The following is a 15,700-nucleotide window of genomic DNA, read 5'->3' on the forward strand; positions in this document are numbered from 1 at the left end:
GCTATGGCAAAGAAATTAAAAAAGTCTTCCTGGGATAAAAAGTGGATTCTACAATATATTTTTTAGATCAGACATTATATTATTTCCCAGCTGCACTTGTAAGCAGCTCTGCAGAGGACAAAGGAGGGGGAAAAAAAGGTGGAGGGAGAAGGGGGCAGTGAGGGAGGAACAGCAACCAGAGTTTTATTGCCTCTGCTTGCTTCAGAACTGCATGGAGATTAGCAATAATTTTTATATTCAGTACAGTGCCTCTGAAGGTGACTCAGGAACTTGTGTAAACTGGAGTTCTAGTAGAGTATAAGCCAACCCCAAACCTGTAGTGCTGTTTCTCTGTTGCTTCGGTATGTCGTACAGCCATACAATTACACCTATGCAAAGTATGCCAACATGCAACTCTCAGTTGTGGTGGTGTGACATTAACATCTTCAGATCAGATTGCCTGAGGATCTCATCCCACGCTGTCATCACACTATTTCAGACTTTATGCCATTGTTCTGTTAATGGCAATTGGGTAGGAAAAGACACTGAGCTCTTAACAATGTAATTCAGACCCATTTTACATTCACTCTGCCACTGTACCACAAAAAACTGCTAAGCAGTGAAGAAGCAAACCCCACATAAAGAAAATGACTGAATAATACGAGGGTTTCCGTTAAATTATTATTAAGCTTTTTTTTTTTTTTTTACTACTGAAGGGGAAAACAGAAAACAAAAGAAAAGCAACACAACACAACCAGCTCTAAGAAAACAAAAGCCGACAGAAACACTGTAGCCCTAAATAATAAAACATAGTTGGGATTAAAGTTCATATTTATCATTTCTGTTAATTTAATTAAGTCACTAATACTAACTACAAGAATTAATTTGGACTGGCATGTTCAAGACATTTTTTTTCCGTTTTTCTTCCAAGGAGTAAGAAGATATTCCCATCCCAACATGAATTAAACAATGCTTGTCTACTCACAAAAGCGTATCATTTTAATTAAGATTTTACAACCATCACTTATTATTTAAGTCTGACCTATATCTCAGGAAGGGAATCTAAACTAACAAGATCAGAGTGCCTTACACAAAGCAACGTGATTTTAATGAAGTAGCTCAATATCCCATCTGTATTTACTCTGGTACAATTTTGTGATGTACAGGAAACCTCTAAGGAAAGTTATTTCAAAAAGAAACTCACATACAGAACAGAAACAAAAAATCTTGGTGATCCAAAACTCTTATTGGTCAAGATGACCATACCCAACACAGCAGCGGCAAGCTCACTGATAAGCATTAGGAATGGGTAAATTAGAAAGAATGTAAAATATAGGTAAGTCAGTCATCAAAGATGACGCAGAGGTCTATTATGGCAACGCTAATACCAAAGCAGAAAAAAAGTGTCTTGCACATTATTTTACAAAACATCACATAGCGTAATTTCTATGCATAAAAAATATCAGTTCACTTAATGCATACTCTCTAACATGTACTTGATAGGAAAAAGAAGCCTTCTTGATGGCAGACAAGGAGCAAGAACTGCCAACCCTGACACAGCTGGGCTCAGCTATAACACAGCAAAAGCTGGACAATATTACATGAAAATTCTTATCGTGCATTGGTTTATTTCTCTTGGAAAACTCACTCTATTCTTCCACGCACCAACACAATCCCAGGTCAGTGACCCCACCACCACTGCTGAGGAACCTGCAGGACAGTCAATCAACTCAAAAACCTATTTCTCAAAACACGGCGGATTTGTCTGTTATACTCTAAATGTACTCGAGATACCTGCACTTAGTCCCTTGTGTGGCATTTGTTTGCCATCATCTCATAGCACCTTACCCTACAGTGTACGCTATTAGGCTGGCTACGAGAAAGCTCTAACAAAGCCACATTCCAGAAGTACAAATACAGATCTCCAAGAACAAAGGGCCTGAATTACCCCTAGCAAAGCAATCGAGTGCTAAACCTTCCCGTCCAGTCTGGACTTCCCCTGCCATAATACACGGTCATTTCCTCTGTCAGTCTGCTGGCAGTATCACTGTAAGGGTTTGTCTCCCTAGTGTTTGCATCCACCTTCAGGCAGAGGCAGCCGTCAGATTTCTTCCAGCTTCTTCGCTGGAATAAGCACGCTCCAGTCCCTCAACTTCAATCATGTGCTCTAGGCTCCCAGCCATCCTGAAAACCTGCTCAGGAGAAGGTCAGCTTCTCAGTGTATCTCCGGATCTCTGGGGCTCAAAACCAGAGCCGTGCTCTGGGTAACTAGATCAGCACAGCACAGAGGATTGCAACAACTGTCCTGCACCTGCTGGCTGCACTCCAGATATTGCAGATATCTGTGGTTTGTGGGATTTGTGCTGTTAGCCCTCGCCTTAGCAGAACTATTTTCAGCCAGCCAGCTCCCAGCCTGCACCTGCGTTTATCTTGCCCAAAGGTATGCAGAGGAAGCCAAATGTCAATCTCCTGATGGCACTATTAAGACCTTACAGCTCTACATGCATATATTCTCATCAGTTATTACGTACTGTTCATTTTCTTTCCCATGATCTGCAGACATTTCTCAGTGCATCTCATTTATTAGCAAGTTCCATCTAACTCTACAACTGGCAAGCTTTACAGCGACCCAAGTCCAAACCCTTCTGTTCTTCACAACGTTCTGATACCACCTCTAGCTTCTGCAGTTTCATTCACCTCTGGCTCTGAAATATTTACTGAGAAATAACCTTGAACTTGACAGTTCTCTAGGCAAATGATTATGTCTTCTTTAGATTCCTTCACCTTAGAGTTTTAGCAATTCCAGTTTATCATCTGCATTTACTCATAACTTCAAAGTGCAAAACAAAACTCAGAAGAAATATGAAGTATTTCAATATTTTAAAAAATACACATATATTCTTTGTGGAACATAATAGGGTACAGGAGAGAAAATTTTTAAAGACAAAAATGACAGTGCTAAATGTAAAATAATATTAAAGGGTACCACTTTGCTTTATCCATTTATTTCTGTCAACTAACATCATCACCAACTGGAAAACATAATTAGTATACAGGTTTAACACATGTTTAACTAAAGAAATTCTGGAGATCAGAAATACCTGAAACACACCTAACCTTACACAATGAAAGCACCAGGAGGCCGAAGTCTGTAGTTCTGATTCCTTAACTGAAACTTCTTTCTGAAAGGAAGTTTCCTGACAAGGGATGGAAGTTTGTTCTATGTGGTATTTGTGTTAGACAAAAGACATTTCTTTGTCCACCGGATATTCAAACCAGAGCAGCAAAATCTTTTCACAGTATCACACATAACTGAATAGAAGGAAATCTCGATTTATTTAAAGTATCACTATCTGAATAACAGGGGAAAAAAAGCCCTATGAAACCCCACTCAATAGATACTTAGCAGCCAAGGACAAAGCTGCAGCCAGGCTCCTGCGGAACTCTAACCTTTCATTTACTGCCATTTAGGAAGGGCTAATGTCAGACAGTGGATGTAGATGAAAAAATAGTCCTTAAAAAGAAATTGCTTGCTGCCTGAAAAAAATAGGCGGGCTCAGGAAGTCAGTGATACAGAGATATTTAAGAAAACACTTATTTTGCATTATTTGCTATATTGCCCTGATGTTTTAAAGTAACAATATTCCACTTTTTTTTCCTTACTGATGTATTTCCTATGATGTAAATTTGAGCAGGTTCAGAAATAAAAAGTAACACCAGAATAATAACCTGGAAGTTATGAGACAGTATTTTTTGCTTCACTTTTTTATTGCACGTAAGTGTGGCTTTATGGTTATTTATAAACAGATGTGAATCTATCCCTATCATCGCACTTCACTCTGCAAGGGAAAATAACAGAACCCTTGTAACAAGACCTGCAGTGACAAACAATGTTTTCTTAGTCTACTTTGTCCAAACTGAGTAAATTAAAGGCATGCTGTGAATAAAACTAAAAACATCGATTTTTGCTTCACAGAATACTCTAGTATGTTAACAGCTGGGATTCGATTTCATTTTTCTCCATATATAAATACATTTTAACAAAGGCACAGGTACCGTTTTAAAAACTGACAATAATGTGCTCTCCCAATCGTTACACAACGTGAAAGCCCCTCAGAACGCAAGTTTTGCCTCTGTTTTGTCTAACTGTCAAGTGCAAGAAATTTGTCACAATCCTTAATGCTTTCACAGTCTGTAAAAAATGCTCCCACTGCCCTTCAGCTTGTTTTCTCATTTACCTACTTTTTATTTCTAAAATTTTCATCTCCAGGTACCTGTAACTATGTTGCAATGGCATAGCATGCATGCTTAAGTTAAGCCAGTTACCTAAAGCAAAGCTGTACTGCTTTCCCTGACCAGCAGATACTCTCACAAATGATGACCAAAACCAAGCATTTTGAGCAGCGTTTTGTTAATCTTCAGATTAAAAAAAGAAAACTAAGGAGCACACATAATGATTTGTATTTCAAAAAAAGACATCCTTCTGTGTCTTCAAATCAGATGAAATTGATCGAAATGGAAAACTACAGTCTAAATTTACTGAGTTGAGTTATACTGTATGCATCTCTTTGGACAGAGCCAGTCGGATGGGTGCAATATAAACATACCAGATTTGTGAGTCTTTATTTCCTCCATTAGAAACTTTGGGCTGGATGCAGTCTTTAGTCCCTCTCTGTACAAAGCTCCAATGGAAGCCAAGAGCAGATCTGTCTTGGATCAATGGCATTATATGGCCATCTATAAACAGAAGTCTGCAGGTTGAAAAATAGTCATTATCCTTTTGGTCATGAAACTGGCGGTTTGATATCTGAAACTAATTTTTCTGGAACCTAATTATACCTTTCACAGAGCTCCAGATGACACGTTTTGCAGCAGTTAAATTTACCATACCTTGTTCTATGCACATTACAGGCAACACAGTGTTTCTGATTGTATACAGATTGGTTGGCAATACGACTGTAAACAGGTGAGATAATTTAACAGCTTGACCCTGCCTCGCTTTTCTAGTTCTTAAAGAAGCATCCTTCAATTCTGAATACTCTGTGTTACGTGTGTGGATATCCACACAGATGGTTCACCAAATACTAAGTGACCCCATTAGAAACAAAGGGAAGTTTATTTGGGGTATTTTTATTTAGAAAAGAGCTACTTGTGGGAGCTAGCACAGTATACATGTGGAATATATAAGTTGTTTACCTTATTTAAAAATAATGTTATCCCTAGCTTTGGTGAGTTTCCCTATTCTCTAAGTGAAATATTCATTTTCTAAATTAATCTTGTTGGAGGAGAAGGGGCAGAACAGAGGGACTATTGGTCTGAGAGCTCCACTGAAGGGTATATGAAGGAACAAGCTGATTAATATTTTATTAGAAAAAAATAGTAAACGAAAATTGAGAAAAAAAATCACAAGATAAACTCCTTACATCAAAAGTTAAAATTCTCCACTTGCTTTTGACAGCTGCTGTTTTTATTATTAAAGGTTTTGCTGAGAGTCTGAATTTTGATGTTAACATATGAAAATACGTTGACTGGCATAGAAAAACAAACTCATAAATTTCAACTTTAAGTATCTGCTTTAATATATTATTGTACTTTATTGGCAATATTCCACTAGCAAATGTCTTTTTATTATTGTATCCCCTCTTTGCAATAAAGAGGAATGCTGTTGACTGGCTTCCACTTTGGGAAATATGAAATCATTGTTTCTTGCTAGCTGTGGGCAAGAAATAGTTTTCAAGCCACACTGAAGTTTCAAAACTGTACTGAGAAAAAATATATATAGCAAGAAATATGCTAGTACTTTTCATAAATTTTCAATGCATGGATACAGCAAGATAATTTCCAAGCATAAACAGACCCAGCAGAGGAAATATATTATCTTAAATTCCACTGTGTGACAAAAGATGGGATGTTTAATAGTGTAAAACAACCAGACTTCAGTCTAGTATGGTATGAAATTTGCAAGAGAAACTTTACTATTTTACATAAGTACTCTAACATCTTTGGATAAATTCTGTACCCCTAACTGAGGCAAATTTCCATCAGCTTCAGAGAAATCTTTGCCTGACTACAGATGTACTGCTGAATTCATTCAGAACTTTAGGGTGTTTGAGTAGCTGGAAAACAAGTAAAAAGGAGACTTAAGGCATTTATCCTAAACTCCACTAGGAGGGTAAAATAAGGAAAACTATGGTGAAAACTTTATGAGAGAAAAGACATGCCATAGATACTGCACCAAATGCTTGTATGAGTAATGAATACAGCTGCTAACCATATTGTATCCAAGGATCCACAACAAAACTTAACGACTCACTGACATCTAGAAAGTTGGTTGCAGAAGGAGGCATTGTCTTACTGTAAACACCAACTGATGGTTTCAGTTGAGTTCCCAGTGGATATAGGTGAATTGCAATAAGTGCAATGAAATGTGATGGTTGAGGGCTGTCTTAGGCACAGTGGTCATAAAATGATAGCTTTGGTGAACTAAGAAAGACACTTAGCAGAACTGCTACCTTGGCTTTCCACAAAACAGCCTTTGCTCTATTGACAGGGTCCCTTGGGAGGTGGTTCGAAAAGGGAGTGTACTCAAGGAAGGCTGGGCCTTCTTCAGGAACAAAAGCTTAAAGGCCTGATGTGCAGAAAGCCAAGCTGTCAGGAGAGAAGGTCAGCCTGGCTGACAAAAGAGCTTCTTCGGGAACTTGGAAAGAAAAAGAGAGTTTATGAACTCTGGTTAGTCAGCTCAGGAAGACTGTAACAGTATCATCAAGCTGTACAGCAAGAAAGATATAAGGACCAAAGCCCAAGTGGAACTCTATTTGGCCAGTGCAGTAAAAGACAATAATAAATGCTTTTGTAAATATATTAACAGGAAGGATTAAAGAGAATCTCCATCCCATACTGGATGTGAAGGGAAGTGCGGTTACAAAATATGAGGATAAGGCAGAGCTACTAAATGCTTTTTTTGCCTTAGTCTTTATTAGTAAGGTCAATTTTCTGCAGGTACCCGTTCTCCTGGGTTGGAAGACGGAGACTGGGAGTGAGATGAAGGCCCTATAATCCAATGGCAAACTGTAAGTGACCTATTACATCATTTGAATGTTTGTAAATCTACGGTGCTGGATGGGATACACCCAAGGGATGGAAAGAGTTGGTGGAGGGGCTTGCCAAGCCACATTTCAGCAAGGCTAAGTGTTGGATGCTGTGCTTGGGTCACAGCAACACTTTGCAGTGGTGTGGGCTTGGGGAAGAGTAGCTGAAAATCTGCCTGTCAGAAAAGAACCGGGGGTGCTGGTTAACAGTTGGCTGAACACTAGTCAGCAGTGTGCCTAGGTGGCTAAGGCAGCCAATGGCATCCTGGCCTTCCTCAGATCAGGGAAGTGATTGTCCCTCTGTACTCAGCTCCTTTTGTTAGTGACTGAATTTTCTTACTGACTTATTAAGGAGTATACCTTTGGCCCACATTAACAGTATACTTTATTCATTATCAAGAAATAAAAAGGCATTTGTTGTTTGCCTGCGAAAATGCTATTCTTCTATTTGTGTTCAGCATGAACATAAGTATTATTGCTCAGAACCATAAAAAAAGCTAGTAGTTTAGCCTGAAATAAAATATTAATTATAGTACTACTACTACTACCATGCAAACAGAAAAAAAACCTTGTGTAGTTTGGCTCCCTAAAACCAAAAGTAGTCGACTATTGACTGAAGTCAATTCTGAACTATTGCTTCAGTGGGAGCATACTGTAATGAACCATGAGAAAATTTACATCTCCACCAAAAACTAGCACAATCTGAATCCACTTAGAAATGCACCACTGTTTCTGTTTCCATCTTCAGTAGATAATTTTAGCTTTTCAATTGTAGGACTAGGTAACAGGATCTAAAGGTAAAAGATCGATAATACGAGGTCAGTTTCAAAGAGGTCTCCATTGAGGCCCACATTGAATGACGTGGCTAAACTCAAAACAAGTTTTTGTATTTGCTTTTTGGGGAGGAGTTTTATTTGTAAATCTAGAATTTTTTAAAAAAAATCATAATTGCCCTGACTTATGAACCATTCTTCCTTCCTCAGTGAAAGATCACATCAGCTAATAACATATCTCAAATATATATACATTCCTGCTTCCCAGTCTCTTCCAGTTACTTCCATTACTCTCATCAGTTTTTCAGAGTTATCAGATTTACTTACATGACTTCAAATCTTGCACTAGCTATCATGCAGGCACTTTCAATTCCTGTGCTTGCACCAGAATTTTTCTGCCATTGTCACTGTTGTTGCAAAGTAACATGCTATGATTTTTTCACAGCTACAAGCCCAGTGCTTTGAAAAGCAATTAAAATCCAACATAAGAAGCCAGAGTTCCATTCACAGATGTAATACCAGTACGTTCATCTCAACCTCTCAGCCTTCCTTAAGTCTAAGCAATTTTGAAAATGAAAGTCATATGAAAGCAGGGCAGTTGTGCAAAGAAACTCAGTTGTATTCTCCAGACTAAGTCCCGATTCTAGGAATCTTTTCTCAGAAAATTTGAAAACAGAAGAAAAGACATGTCAATTTAAGAAATTAATTAGAGCTCAATTAATTTTAATTTCTTTATAAACCACTTGAACCACAACCACGTTAAGCTTATCACACAGAGCTTTTCAAAATTCTGCTTTCCCAGATTCAGTCCTGATGACTTCAGGTCAATTATGTTTGCTCACTGTCATTCCTTCTCACAATATTTCCAACACTTACCAAACAGTCACCACAATGTATTTCAGAACCATGAGCATGTCTGTTTTACTTGCTTTGCTGAACAGAAGCGTGGAAGGCCTTCTTAGCACCCAGAGTGCCGCCAGCCAAGTGCAATACATAAATGATCCAATACAGATATGCACAGAAAGAACACTTCACCCTAAGACACAGTAAGATACTGATGAAGGTTGTGAAAGATACTGCCAGCCAACAGCAAGGAGCCTTGAAATTCACTAACAAGGTGAGCTCTATCTGCATTCTATATCCACTCTTCTAATAAAAGATGAAGTTAAATAGGTAAGCTCCAGGCTCACAAACTATACAGCTTCCTTCCAGTGAATGCTAGGAAAAAAAAGAAGCTACTCACCACATTGCAGATAGGCTTCTTCCAAAGGTGCTTATACAGATATGCACATCACCAGCACACAGGTTGTTTTCTTCTGAGCTCACACGTTGTCCAGTAGTGCCTGTAGTGGCACATGCTGCAGCTGTCCTTGCTTTGCACCAAGGCAGCGAAGAGTTTCACTCTTTCCACATCCTCTCAACTGTGAAGTGTGAGATGTGCCAGATACCAAAACAGAGGGATACATGGTCATATATGATACATTTTTGAAGTGCTTTATTTTCCTCCCCCAGTTTGCAGATATTTCATATCCGTATTTCAGCGTGTGCATCTCAAAAGCAGGGTTTGGTTCAATGTGAAGGTCGATGCAAGAATCCTGAGCAAACAGCACTTGAAGCATAAATTTGACGAGTGCAGAATCTGCTTAGGGGCTCCAAATAGGTCTTGTGAACATACGAATAGTCTGAAAACAGTACCCAGAATCCATGTCTTGAATGGATATGTATTTCAGGAAGCTACTTATGTTCGGTAGAGTATGGTCTAGTAATTCTAGGGAATCCACACTGGCTACCCCATCATGCCCTTCAGAGATCCATTTGGAAATGTGGTTCTGTTTAACAGTCAGATGTTATCCACTCGTTCATTACAGCTGGGCAGTGTGGTCAGGCAAGCTTCTCTGGCTTCTGCTTTTACTGGCATTAACATGGGAATCCTCCAGGCAAAGCTCTTCTCTTCACACATGAAGCAAAATACTCTGTCCATCTTGGCAGAATTTGATATTTTCCGTATGTGTGGGCTGAATGCACAATGGCCAGTCTACCTGAAAAAAAAAGATCATAAAAGTTTGCTAAAGTCTGTCAGTCAAACACAAAGAGCTTCACCTTGAACTGATAAGGTTCACAGGAATTAAGATCAGATAAACCCACTTCCCTTTTGTGCCCCTGTTACAAAGGTGGAAGACAAAGTTGCGGTGCGTCAAGGTCATATAAATAAACAAAACAACAAACAAACCTTCATTTGATTTACAAAGAGCCACATCTGCAGGTGGACAGCTGTTCAAAATGCAAACTCAGCTTATCCCTTGGAAACTTTTTTACTTTCATTAAGATTATTTTAAAAAGAAGACTTGAAACAAAGAAGTAAAAAACTAAAGCCCAAACAAAATATAAACTGTTTACTTCCCGATCTATCCCATTCCATTGACTAAAAGACAAACGGCATTTTTAATGCAACTTTGGGTATGGTTGGATTCTGTATTTGTCTTTATTCTCGCCAATATTTTTTTTTTAACAGACAGATGAATGGGATGACTTTACTTGATTCATTGGCACTGTTAGAGCACTGACTTCTTTAACTGCAATCATAAATGGTTTCAAGATATGAAACAAGTGTTCCAGCATGGACCATTGAGCAGAATGGAGAACAATGCCTTTCCCACTGTCACCACACAAGATATATTTAATGATTGCTACCGTACATTCCGATCAAAAGCTGTTTTAGTCATTTACTACATGGAATTCCATCTTGTTTATATACTCTGAAAAAGCTGCACAGACAGTAGTAGCTGCTTTTCGGGACTCAGAACTTTGAACTGATCAGAGAAGCATCTTTTATAGACCAAATCTTCCTACCTCCTTTTATTTTCTTTTTTTGTTATCATATATTTATACAAATGTCTTGAAATACAATAATTCAGCACTAGAAAATGCTAATTATTGGCTAGAAAAAAAGCATTCAATCTGTAACAATTTAAGTTTACTGCAGCTATAAAAATATTACACCACCACTCCACTTGCAGCTGTTCCTGAAAACCACAATACACTACCTACTGTCATTTTCAACACCTTGAAACATTTTTCAGCAGGCAATATTTAGAGCTGTTTGAGAAAGATTAACTTTTCTTCATCAAAGTGTTTCAAAATTTTATTTTTATCTGCTTGCAGATGAAAGCTAATACTTGGAAAATTCCTAGAATGTTTTAATTGATTTTGATTTAGCTAAACTGTTGTATTGACTTTGATAACATATTTTAGAGAAAATAATCAATTTCAAAAATGTTAAGTGGAATACTTTGATATTGTGTTAAAAAAAAGTGTGATGAAATCATGATATTTTCCTTGAGTAATTTATTGGATGTCTTCTTTTTCCTAATATCTGTATTGAGCTAACGTAGCTGATCAAAGGAACAAAATCAAATTTAAAACAGGAGTAAAGGAGACTATTGTTTTACGGAATAAAATTGTGCTTTCTAATAGTTCGCTGAACATGGAGAATGTAGTACGAAGGAATAAGAACTGAATATAACATACCTTCATTAAGAGGTATGATTCTAACTTCTCATTTGTAGAAAACAGAAGTTTTTCCAGCATTTAATCAATAAAAGTTTTTCTGTGCTAAAGGTTTCTCTGTTGTTTTTTGTTAAACACAGTTTCCTGTGTATGTACTTGTTTTAGGAAAAAAGTTTTATAATAGAAGAGCACCCATTGCACTACTTGTCTGTCTCATAAAGCCTTTTGACAAAGTTTGAGAAGATAAGCTGAGATCATTTTATTTCAGGAAGAAATTCACTAGGTAATTGAAAGCTGACCCACAGGCAGCAGTGTGGCATAGAGACATCCCACTATGACCAAGGACAGCTGACCTACGGGCGCTCGCAGTGCAGACCATCTGCTGGCACCCTGTTGCTAAAGCTTGACAAGTTGCTTGCTTCTCGATCAGGCTCAGAGCACAAGTGAACATGCTGCAGAGCCTCTCCCTCTGATCTGCTTGCTCCTGACCTACACCTGGCAGCAAGAAGCATAAAACAGAATCAAGTGTATGTAAACTACTAGCCAGCTTAGATCGCAAAGCATAAATACAACTCTGATCAGCCCTGCCACTGGCTCACAGGTGATGCCTCTCTGTATAGGGCTATTAAAACTAGATGGACTTTCAAACTGCTCACAAAAATAAGGAACAATTTTAACACAAACACGTTTCTGGCAGGAACCGTGTAGATTCTGACCCAGGTATCTTTCCCCAAGTCCTATGTGTAATACTGTCTATAATCTATGGTGCTGTTCTTTTGAAACACCTAACAATCCAGTACCTGACCACTCCTCGCAGCAGCCATTTTGCAGACTAGTCCATGAATTTGAGATAACTTCTTTACTCCAAGTAAAGCAGATCGCTTATTTCTGAATCTCAGATTATGTACTGTACCCTTAATTGTGCAGTTTGAAAAAGGTAGGCGATATCCTCAGGATTTCTCTAACCTTTATTTTAGCACACTTCAGGATAGTAACACGGTAATCAATTAAAGCATGCTGATGGCACATGGGGAGCCCTAAATCTCCTATTGACAGCTCATCAGGGATGTCAGCACTTTTTCGTAATTTTCCATTTAAATGACTCCTTTGTACAAAGCAATCTCAAAGACTCTCAACTGTTTGTTCACTGTCCCGTGACCCTGCGATGGAGTTTACAGAATTTATACAGTTTGATTTCTCTTTCACACGTTTTTAGCTTTCTTGGTTTGGAGTTTATGTTGACTTTACAAAGATAGGTAGGTTCAACTCCTGACAAAAAAAAAAAAATCATAAAAAATAAAGAGTAAAATTTCTATTTTTTTTAAATTCAGTTCTTATTCCTTCGTACTACATTCTCCATGTTCAGCAAACTATTAGAAAGCACAATTTTATTCCGTAAAACAATTTCATTTCATGGGATGCAGCCTAAGGCAGTAATTGGTTCACAGATATGCTGCACAATTTCAACTAATCTTCTTCACCAACTAAATTCATTTTCAGTTTTCTAAACTGGTAGATAACGCCTGTAAAACTAGTTCTATATTACCTTTTCTATAAATACCACATGAAGTCCTCTTGATCAATAGGTTATAGTAAATATGAATTCCTTTAAAATAAAAACCTCAGCAAAATTTGAATGATCAAAAGCAAAAGCAAGGTACCTTAAGAAAAATAGCTGTGAAAAAATTCTTTTCAAATGTAGAACATTGTACAGAAAACACACTTCCCTCTGTGAAGAAACCTCATCACTGTGTAGCAGAAATACTTGGAAATAAGAAATGCTGTTTTCTTAGGTATTTATTACAAAGTACAGTACAGAGAGGAAAAGGAAAGGTGAAGCCTTTTGTTAGCTAAGACTCACTTTCCATGCAACTGCAGTGCTGTGACATTTGCAACAAAGCATAAGAACACAATAAATGTGATATACTGAGAGAGCTTTCTGACATACCTTTTCTATCCTTGAACTCTAAACAAGGACTCCTTTCCCCCTCTCTGCCATTATAGACACACTTGAAGTATTAAAATGCAGTAACTTCAGATGGATTTAAATTGTTGTGCAACAATGAATTGCTGTTCTTTGGAATAGCTATACCTGTTTCAAACCGAGGAATATGAAGTATTAATCTAGAGCATTCGCGGAGCCTTATGTAAAGGTCAGTTATTTTCTGCTGTACATGGAAACATTCTACATGGTGTCTCACTTTCATTTTCAGTATTGAAATAACACTGAGCAGGTGAGCAAATTTAATTACGTAAGAAAGGGAAGAAATTATTACTAACAGCAGTGCTCATATAGTGGGTGCTCTTCTAAAACAATAAATTCAAACAAATGCTGAATCCTCATCACTTGTCTGATTATGCCAAATGAAGTCACTAAACATCTAAAAGAATCAAAATAGCTTTGTTAACTCAAAATAGTAGCTTCTTACTCAAAATAACTCCTCTGTGTTTGGCTTTTTATGTGGATACCCAAAGAGTGAGACCTTGAACTGTAACAAATGAAAAGAATACAAGGTGTAGATGGTGCTAGTGCAGTGGAAAGGAAGAGATACATTCTGACTGAAGAATCTATTGCTCCTAATAAAGGAAGAAGTTCAGACACAGACGTGTCCTCATTCCATTTGAATATATTCAGATTATTTAGTACATTTAGAGGTGCTAAACAATGTAGCAGATGAAAGAATCCAGACAGTTTCAGTCTGCAAATGGATTTGAAAGGGCAGAGGAAAAAAAAAATCGGAGTATTTATTAACTGAAGAAATGTTATTCCAATACAGAACTCAAGAATTCGTATCAGAGACATAAAGCATGTCAAGGTGACAGGTGCCGAGACAACACTGATGCTGGAATCCTTGAGTCACTCCAGCAATGACCTAGTGAATCGTACAGAAAGGCACGCTGCAGTTAGTGCTGAGTCAGACCAGAAGCTCAATCATCTTAATGCCAATCAACAGAAAGGAGTGCGGTGTTTTCCAGGACAGATAGAGAGCTTAAGGAATTGCGGGAGCACAGAAAACATACCCAAGAACTGCCAAGTCCAGGGATAACATTTAACCAAAGCCAATGGAGTTTTGATGACTGCTCTTTGAAATACACTGAAGGATAAATCCTGCAGAGGAAACATCCTTGCTGTGCGTATTCTGCCCCACTAAGTTCAGAAGCACGCTCCATTTCAGGCTGACAAATTCGCCAGATTGCTTGCCAGTGAGTATAACAAACAGCAGAAACACAAACAATAACGATCCAGACCTTGCCAATATTTTTTGCCTCATCAGCTACAATTTTGTATTCTTCGAGTATAACTCCTTTCCATCAACAGCCATCAAATCCTTGTCTGTACTATAGTGATTTTAGTAAAGAACAGGAGTTGTTAAAACATTTAGGCAGGAAATTGGGAATTCAGACAATCCAAGTCTAAAGATTAAACATTTTTTTTTTCCATTGTAACACCTGTATATGTCAAAAACATAAAATACCATAGAATGGTCTGGGTTGGAAGGGACCTTGAAGATCACGTAGTTCCAACCCCTGTGCTGTAGGCAGAGACGCATCCCACTAGAGCAGGTTGCTCACAGCTCCATCCCAGCCTGGCCTTGAACGCCTCTGGGGGGTGGGGTGCTGAGGCATCCACAAAATCCTATTTTAAGAATAACGATATACCTAAAACCCAAATGGTAACTGATTTCTTCTCTGAGCATTAAGAATATATGAGAATTAGAAATCTGCACCTATAACATTATAGATCCCTCCTCCAGTATTATGCAAGTATTAACATCCTCAAAAATGTTCTGTTTCTTTAAAGTTCCTGAACAATTATCTGCCACATGGCACTACTCTGGAGATCATGAAGGAAAACGATAATAAGAAACCAACAGCACAGCATGGACTTGTTTCCTCTTCTTATTTGTACATTTCAGCATAACAGTTCATAAACACCTAAGTTTAAGGCATGTTAGCTAAATGCAGTATTAAGGAAGATGAGCGAAACTTGGCAAGTGCTAGGAGAATAAATAAATAAATAATCTAATTACAGATAAATTGGAAGTGCATCAAATACAGAATTGTTTCACATTTGGCTAAAATATGACTTAACTTTCTACAGCATTATTGATTCCTTTTGTTTGATGCCCACCCTCAGTTTGCAGAAGCATTAAGCATTAACGCCAACTATTACTACAGGAAAACACCTTTAACTTGAAAACAAACAAACAAAAAAAACAATAACCCCACAACAATGCAATTACAGAAAAGTTCAGCTCTTTTTTTGAGATTTGTGAGACTTCCAAAGTCTTGTTTTCCAAATTTCCATGTGCTCAAAGAGAGCAACATTTTGGTGAAAAGACAAGAGGGCAC

General features: G+C 37.9%; 1 long non-coding RNA gene across 1 annotated transcript in view; it reads right to left on the minus strand.

Moving 5' to 3' along the window:
• Positions 1-15,700, minus strand: part of LOC110405792 — a 458,825-nt gene that overhangs the window by 164,533 nt on the left and 278,592 nt on the right. The window contains exon 4 of the long non-coding RNA XR_002443108.1: positions 9,084-9,879. This is a non-coding gene — a long non-coding RNA (uncharacterized LOC110405792). The remainder of the gene's footprint in view (positions 1-9,083; positions 9,880-15,700) is intronic.

The sequence above is a fragment of the Numida meleagris genome, chromosome 13, assembly GCF_002078875.1.
Source record: "Numida meleagris isolate 19003 breed g44 Domestic line chromosome 13, NumMel1.0, whole genome shotgun sequence".
Taxonomy (NCBI): Eukaryota; Metazoa; Chordata; class Aves; order Galliformes; family Numididae; genus Numida; species Numida meleagris.